Source organism: Dreissena polymorpha, chromosome 1 (genome assembly GCF_020536995.1).
Source record: "Dreissena polymorpha isolate Duluth1 chromosome 1, UMN_Dpol_1.0, whole genome shotgun sequence".
NCBI classification, from domain to species: domain Eukaryota; kingdom Metazoa; phylum Mollusca; class Bivalvia; order Myida; family Dreissenidae; genus Dreissena; species Dreissena polymorpha.
The window spans coordinates 84374132-84383392 of NC_068355.1; positions in this window are offsets into that span (position 1 = coordinate 84374132).

The window sequence follows — 9261 nt, forward strand, 5'->3', positions numbered from 1 at the left end:
CTCCAACCAACTGCAAAATTTTGTCCTTGGATAGTAGGTCCTTGTGTCGCGGCAACCTGACAGGAATAGAAACAAGTGAGTCCAAAAACAATGGAAACCATGACTGGTTAGGCCATAATGGACATACAGTCGAATCCCGATGGCTCGAACTCGTCGGGACCGGAAACAATTGTTCGACCCATCCGTAATTCAAGCCATCCGATTTCTTATAAACTTTTGTTTACGAACAAATCTCAATCTCCACGCAGAGTTGTCGTTCCTTGCTCTCACATACAACTCTGCGAAAGGCTCAGTCCTCCATTTTGTCTATAAAATAGATAAAACCGAACAAACGCATTCAACGTTTATTTGATTGGATATTTAAGATCGCATGCATTAAATTAAGAAATATGACTTTTAAATGTACGATAAATCGTGCAAAAACTTGCGAGTTTTAATGCAACTCTTTGGAACTAATTTATTGCCCATTTACGCAGATGGAATCATTCCACGCACTTCATAAATGTAAACAATTGAATATATTTTTTTTGAGTAACGTTAGGAATTGCTTCGACGTGTGTATGTATTTTGGTTTCTTAAAATAAAAAAAACCATATCAATTTTATAATAATGAATTAAGACTGATATAAGATATCATAGTATGAGATGGTTTTCTTTAATGCAGTAAATGCAATGTAACCGTCGTGCAAGAGATTGTTAAGTATTCTGTAACCTCAATGATGAACGCTTGGAATGATCATGACATAAATGAGACGCTTTCATAACAATAGTCCGTTCTGAGCCCAACACAGAGGTGAATGTAATGTAACCGTCGTGCAAGAGATTGAACAAATCTGCGGTGCATTTTCACCTCCAGTTGAAGAGTACACATATTGCTTAAACTTGCGTACTACTTCGCACTTCTTACTGCTTTTAAATTTATAAGTTAATAAGAAACAAATATATATTTTAAACTTAAATTTACGAATATTTTACAACAGTTACAAATACAATTAACAAATAGCGTTTAGTAAATATCAGCACGTTTTAGCGTAGCACATTTTAAGGTAACACAGAGCCCTAAAGAACAAAACATACATCAGCACTATATTATATACATTACTACATTCTACATTATTTAGATACGAGACAGCACTACATTCCTTTATTATTTATGTATTTTGAAGAATTACATTATGTGTTGCGTTCCGTAGCTGTCGTCGAGCAACGAAGCTTTTTAGCGATTTAGCCGTTGCAGCCATTATGATACAGCATCTACAAGAACGCCAGCTCTTATACAGAATGTCATCTTTTACTCAAATCAATTAACGTTTGAGTCGATAACATGTTAGCAAACGGGTGTTAAATCAATTATTGCGTGCCTTTAATCAAGCGGTCCTAATCGAATAACACTTTTTGGGACCCGAAGCGAGTTCGAGCCATCCGAACAAAAGAACGTGTGAAAACTGTAGCCGGGACTGTGAAAACAGTTCGAGCCATCCGATCATTCGAGCCAAGCGAGTTCGAGCCATCCGACAAAATTTTATATAAATATATAGGCATACAAAATTGGTGCTTTGATGCGAGTTCGAGCCAATCGGAATTTTGAGCTAAGCGAGTTCGAGCCATCGGGTTTCGACTGTATTAACAATGCTCCTTTAACCTTATCCTCCTTTATTTTATTCAACACCATGCCGAGTAAACGAAATGGTGGGAAAATATAGGGTTTCCATTTTGACCAGTCCAAAGAGAAAGCATCTGTATATAAGACTTCAGGATCTGGGGTCCATGACACATAGTTGGCAAATTGTGTATTTAATCGAGATGCAAAAACATATATATTTGGATTTATCAACTGTGAAAACAATCGTTCAGTTACTGATATTTTTAATTTCCATTTAGAGGTGTCTGAAAAATTTATAGAAAAATAATCTGTCTGAATATTGGAAATGCCGGGCAAATGAAAAGCAGAAAGATATATATCTCTTTTAATGCACCATTTCCATATCTTCATTTATCCATTTCTTTAGAATTCATTCCACCCATATTATTAAGAAATGATATAGCTGTGGTACTGTCACTCTGTATGGCTACATGAATACCTGTGCTATTGCAAAGCCAGGTCTTCAATGCAAAGAAAATTGCAAGCAATTCTAAATAATTAATATGAAACAATGATTCTTCGCTTGACCAACGCCCACCAGAAGCTTGCTTTGTGTCAACAAAAAATGAGCCATAACCTTCACATGAAGCATCGGCTTGTATAGTGAAAGATATACGGTCTGGTTTTATTTTCCTGCCTTTTTTTGAATCAATATTCGTGACCGACCATTTGATTTGTTTTTGTGCTTTTTCATCCAAAGTCATAATTGACTCAAAGTCTGTTGTAACTTCCAATGCCTGAACTTTACATCTTTCTAAAGTTCTATAATGGAGTGGTCCTTCTAATATTGCATAAAATGTACTTATTATCAAACCAATAAAGGACGCTAGATCTCTGATCTGAACTAGTGTCTTTGTCAATAAATGTTCACCAAAAGTTTTAACTTTACAAATTATATTTTCTGGAAAAAAAACCATGAACAAGACCGAATCAATTATGAAAACCACAAAAGGTTATTCTTTGAGTAGGAATTTTTACTGACTTTTCATCATTTATGATAAATCCTAAAGATTCCAATTTTTTACTCATCATGTTGGTTATACATATTTTCTTTTTTCCATGGATATTGATACTATCATCGATATAGTATGAACACCTAATGCCCATTTTTCGAAAAAAAGCATTGCACTGCATTTAATACCTTGGTAAAACAATAAGGGGCTGAGCTTAAACCAAAACAGAGACACACGAAATTATATAATTTATTCCTCCACTCGAATTTTAGATATTTAAAATATTGTTTGTCAATAGGTATTGACCAATATGCCTTTTTTAAATCCAAACTTAAGAAAAAATCATTAGGTTGTACTAATTCAAAAACAAATGGAAATGTATCTTGTTTAATTTTTTTTCATAATGAACAAATTCATTTAGACTTCGTTAATATAGTATCGGTCTTAATTCTCCATTTGGTTTTGGTACAAGAAAAATATTTAAAATAAATTCATTACTTTCATGAACTGTTGGAATAAAAGCCTCATCCTTCAACATATTTTCAATTTCATTATCAATAAATAAATTTTCATATTCATTAAATGATATTTTATTTGGAGGTTTCTTTTGATGTGGAGGAGTATCAAATACAATTCTGTATCCGGGTATGGTTTCAAGTACCCATTTATCTGATGTTATTGTCAACCATTCATTGTAACAAGCCTTTAATCTATCAGCATTGCTTTCAATTACCATTATTTCGAAGACCTTGCTTAGTTTGGGGCTTGATGCGCAGTTGTGCTGGACTTCTTCTGGCTTTTGAAGTCATGTTTATGGCCAAACTGCCCATAGTCAGTCACTGCCGCCTGTCTGGTGGAGCCGTATGTTCCATGACCATATGGGCGATCCCTCCATTTGCCCCGTCGGCCCCTAATAGGACCAACAGAAGTGGGTTTTATCATGGGATATTTCCCAACTCTAACACTAGTTTCACACTTTTTCAGTTCTTTACTGACATCATCACCAAACAAGTAACTTGTAATAGGTGTATTAATATTGCAAATACTTGAATATTTTTGTTTAAGGAAAGGTCTCAACAAATACCTTCGAAATTGTAAATGAATCTGCAACAAGTGATTTTATTTCTGGAAGTTTGCCAATATGTGGCTATAAGAGTGTAGCTAATGTTAAAATGGGTATCATACCCGCAGTAACCAGATTCTGAGTACCCCGTAATAAACGGTCAGTGGTTTGAACCCTACGGTGACGTGCGAGATCACCCGAAATTTCCTCATTAACTTTTGGTGCCGACATAAATTGGCGATTGGACGGTATTCTGTACTTGTCTACCGTTTCATTTACATAACACATATGAGTGCACAAATCATTGATTAATTTGGCTAAGGACGCAGACACTGGGTCACCCAATCAATTTTGCCTGTGGCCATAAATCATCATCAGGATTTTCGTCATCAAAATCATCAAAAAGCAAATTCTCAAATCTGTTCGAATACAAACAATTTACGTTTGATGTTGACTTGTTTTGAGTATAGATTATCCGAAACGGAATCTTTATCAGACATTTCTGCCTCGTAACTATCGCTCTCTGAGCTATGCAACATACCATGAGTAGGAATCGAAGCATTTGGATTCTGTAACCCCAAAACTGCCCTTAATTTGTCCACAGTTTCGGGCGTGAGCTTGTTTAAATCAACAATGCCATGCGACACAACCTCGTGTCCGCCATTGTTATTTTTGTCAATACGAGACTCATTACGCGTTCGTGTGATTCCTCGGTTTTTGTCGTTACGCGTTACATTGCGTACAACTGACCGCAGTGGAGCTCTCTGCGGGGATTTACTCGTTATCTCGTATTCGTCATTCGACCCTAAATCATTCGACTTACTTGTGTCAGATTCGTAATGAACTGAATTGTGTTCACTGTGGTCAGAGAGAAACAATACATCGTCTTGCTTACCACTTCTCTTGCGTCTTGACATCGCCAAGAAAAAATGTGGGCTCTAAAGAAAGCCTACAATTCAACAAAAGTTGAATAAATACTATACTATATTTGACAAACAACAACACAATTAACAATTCGCGTTCGAAGTTAAAAGAATTCAAGAGCATGCAACGTGGTAACTTACCAAGCCAATTTTCAGCTGTGTAAAAGAACCTGCGACCGGGTATCTAAAATGACTATGAGATTTGCACGTGGATCTCGAGCTTATATGTATGGTGTGTCACGTGGTGTAAGGTCATTTTTTTACCTTTAAAGTGCGACTATTTTGCGGGTCACTAGAGTGATATGCTTGTATATGAGGGTCGCAGGCCATCGAGCATAATGATAGGACATCAAAAGACAAATTAGCGCCCCGAGCCGATTGTGACGAAGATATTTTGTACATATTTTCCTACAATAACCGAAGCATTCGTCTTTTTATTAGGATAGTTAGTGTTCGTGTGTCGTATGAATAGATATCGTACATGCATGATATACATACTGGCGAATTTGACTGTACAGACATTTTCATTTAAATATCTGGCTTATTTCGCATTTTTCGACACATAGTCTTCTTAATTTTTATTAAAATTTATTTTAAAATATATGTATGATAAAGATTTTTTACACATTTTATATAAATTCATAAATATTTGACAAAATCGTATAATCTCCCTTCAAGTAAATAAAAAACCGCAACCGTTATGTTGTCCGTAAGAAACAAACACCACAAATACAATTACGGAGTGTGCATTAGTTTTTGGCTTAACACTTATGTAGGTTTTATTGAATATGTTATGTTTGTGGATTAAACAAAATGAAAATGTGTAATTCAAAAAAGGTTCCGATACTCATTTTATATAAGATGTTATTTATTTCAACTTGAAATGTGTCTTTAAGATAACCAGAGGCTCGATTTCTTCTGAATTTCATGAACTAGTTAAATATCTTATGGTGTTAAACAATGACTTGTTTCGGTTCCAAAATGAAGAGCATAATTAATCTATTTAGAAACAAGAAACATTTTGATCAATGAAAAACATACAAGGTATGTTTGATAAGTGTTTGATATGTTTGCAAGATAAAAAGATGAGTCCGTGATATTACTTACTACTCAGAACAACCGTATTGTTGCCACAAAACTAAATTAAAAAAGTTTAACATGAAGACTAACAACGTTGTAATGGTTGTTATTTACAGCATGACAGTTAAAAATGTATACCTTCTAGTAAAACGTTTGTTGGATAAAATACTAGGATTGTTTAATTTGACTTTACATACGCCTGCACGAGGAATACATAATTTACATACAATTCCAATTATAGGAATCCTGTAATTACCTTAAGCACATTACAGGAAGCACTTTTAAACACATTTTCTGTGGATTGTACATAGCCAGCGACCAAAATGGCAGCGAAACCTGAGTCTAAAAGAAGTGTTAGAGCGGTTTATTTTATGTATTTAAATATGAATAAAGGTTTATCCTTACTGATTCAGGATGTGTAAGATCTGGTTTATCGTGGAAGTGTAAACTGGTTTGCAGCAACCAAATATGGCAATCTTCTTAATATGCTTTTATTTATTACCGATCTTTTAAACACATCCACATCATTATCACAATCTGAAAATTTGTGGAATGAAACAAAAAAAAACACATTTATACTTATGAATGATTTGACAGTCTCTCTGCATGTGTGGTATTTTGATTGGATTGATGTAGGAATTCCTCATACATGCGCAACAGATTTTGATTTTCTCTGAGCAAGCTCGTTGGTATGAGCACTCAACATCATGGCAATCGACTCCAACTGAAAAAGTGTTAAGCAATTGATCAGTCATTCCCTTATTGTCGGATCATTGTGTATGCCAATAGTTAAAGTTTTACACGTAAATATTATTTGTGCGTAAACAAGTGCGTTACTTGAAAATTAAGAATATTTTGTGTAGCTTTAACTTGTATACTTTTTTCACTTACTTACCCTTAATCTGATTGTCCACTAAGCATATTTCACATTTTTCATCGCCGATCGGATCCCACAGTGAAGACTGATGCCTTGATTCCTTCTAAATAAATATTTAACCAGTGTTTAGTCACACCAATGGTATTATTGATGTTGTTTATTGTGTACATTCCTTTTGACTGAACTCTCTTGTTAATTCGTACAAATGAAAGTCCAGGGCTTTTATTGAGTATTGGGCAAATTGAGAATATATTACGTTATTTAAATTAAATGGATTCAGTATTTAATCAATGTTTTTTGAATGTTATGATCATATTAATCATGCATTTAACAAGAACTTTTAAAACTATTGCAACATTAAAAAAGAAGATTGTTTGGTCATTATCGATTTTTCTAAATATTCCACATACAGCCCAATTAAATTAAGATTTCCAAAGTAAGTATGTTAATTAAACAAATACAAAAAATAAATATTAAAAATAAACACTGTTGTCACCGCATTGTGTATAACACATGTATAAGGCATTACTGTAAATATATCAAAGGGCTATATACGTACTGATGCGCTTGCATTAGAGTAATGCTGCGGTTAAGATTGCACGTGATATTGAGTTTTATCACATGCCATACCCTGTTTCCCATGTAATATAACCATTACACATATTTGTATCTTACACATGTGTAATATACTTTTTAAGCGTTATCATTGGCTTAGTTTTTGTGTATTGACCAATCGCATTTTGTTATTTTGCTGAAATGACGTTGCAACGTCAAATGACGTCACGAAATGTAAACAGCATTCGGGATTTATCATTATGTCTGCGTAAATATTTATTCAATATGCTCATTTCAAAGCATGTGATTAAAAAGATCTGACACTCGCTTACTAAGAAATTCATAATAAAATATGGTATGATATTACAACTCGTGTCAGATCCTATATATGCATGTCAGTTCTACGGCTATCGAATTCAATTTTCACAAATGTCTTAGGTAAATGTAAGCGAATAAGGCTTTTACGCGGACTTGCAATGCATCGTTATTATGTAATTTCATTCACTTGGACAAATTTCTGTTCACATTTTGGCTATCAAAATACAACTTTTGTTATCAATGTGCGATGGATGGTGTTACAGACAGGGGTTATTATCACATTATGGATAAAACTGTTGGAAGTATAAGCATGGAAGCAATAAAAAAATTGGGTCTGATAGCAAATTTAAAAGTTAAACGTATTCAAATATTACTGAAGTGTGAGACCATATTTACATTTACTCTCTTTTTTGACCAGGATACAATATATTTTCATGTTGCAATATAATTGGGGCATATGAAAAAATACACGTTTATTGTGGTAGCAGTAAAAAAAGACACACAAGTATAAGGCAAACACGTTTGTGACCATAACACGAGTATTCAGTGAGTGAGACTATAACATGCGAAATTAATGCATGATGGCGACGTGACGACGCCAAGATGGCGTCCAAGATGGCCGCCTTTTTCAGCATTTTAACGTATATGGTGATGTATTCATGCCTTAATCCATTATTTTGGATCTTTTCAGCCTAAAATAGAATGATGTTATGATGGTTAATGTTTTGAAAGTGAATCAATTAAAATAAAATGTATCATTATACGCAAGATGGCTGCCAATATGGTCGATTATGGAAATAATTGCAATTAAAATTCCATTTCCACAACGCTGAATCGAAATGTCATGCTTTACAAACTGAAATAATTGTATTTCTGAATGTGAAGTGTAAGGACCATTCACAATTGTCAACTAAAAGCCCATAAATTTATTATTTTACCTAAACAAGGAAAGATTACTGAGACAAGGAAACTAAGAAACCATCATTTACGTACACAAGTACTGCATAAAACACTAGGTGTGAACATCATGTACACATATTATTTAAGCACAAATGATTCAAAGCCGTATTATTTACATCGGGTAAGCATGAACCACGCAAATTTATTATTTATATTTTTTAATTATGTTTCAGAATCATGAAATAACAGTTTACCAACGTTATTTCAGTTTGATGAGTGAAACGTGTTTAAAGATTACTTGTTGGGTCAGTGGGAAGGCTTATTTCAAATCATGGGTTGGATGATCTGCACATTTGTTGGAATTCCAAAATTCTTAAATGGAAGAAATATCCACAGAATGTATGGGCATTACGAATAGTGACAGAGGAATTGTATCGCAAGGTATTCACTAAGAATAATTTTCAGTCATTTGATGATCTAGAAAAGTATCTTACCAGCATAGCATGTGCCAGTCGAACGTCTAAATTGTTGATTGATTGTTTGATTAAGGCATGATTTCTTATAATGATGTATGTTCGAGCAGAAAGAGAAGGTGTTTGGCCGCTGCACTTGGCAATATTTAAGTTCATGTTACCATACCTCTTGCTGCTGCTCACCCAAAATATTCGAGATACAGCCTCTATTATTTCAGGTCAATGGAAAACATGCATGAAAACGCAAAGTACAAGTTCTTAAAGGATGAGCATTTCATCAGACATTTTCCGGGGGTATGTGATGCCATATGGAGCGACGTGTTAAAAGAAACAACTTGTATAAGATATAGCCATGACAAGAAGGGAATTATAGGTTCATCACTTTAACCTCAAAATCTCGAGGTTTTGAGTTTGGTCCTGCATAGTTTTGAAACAGGATGGAAGAAGATCTGAGAGAAATGAGCAGTTCCAATTTAG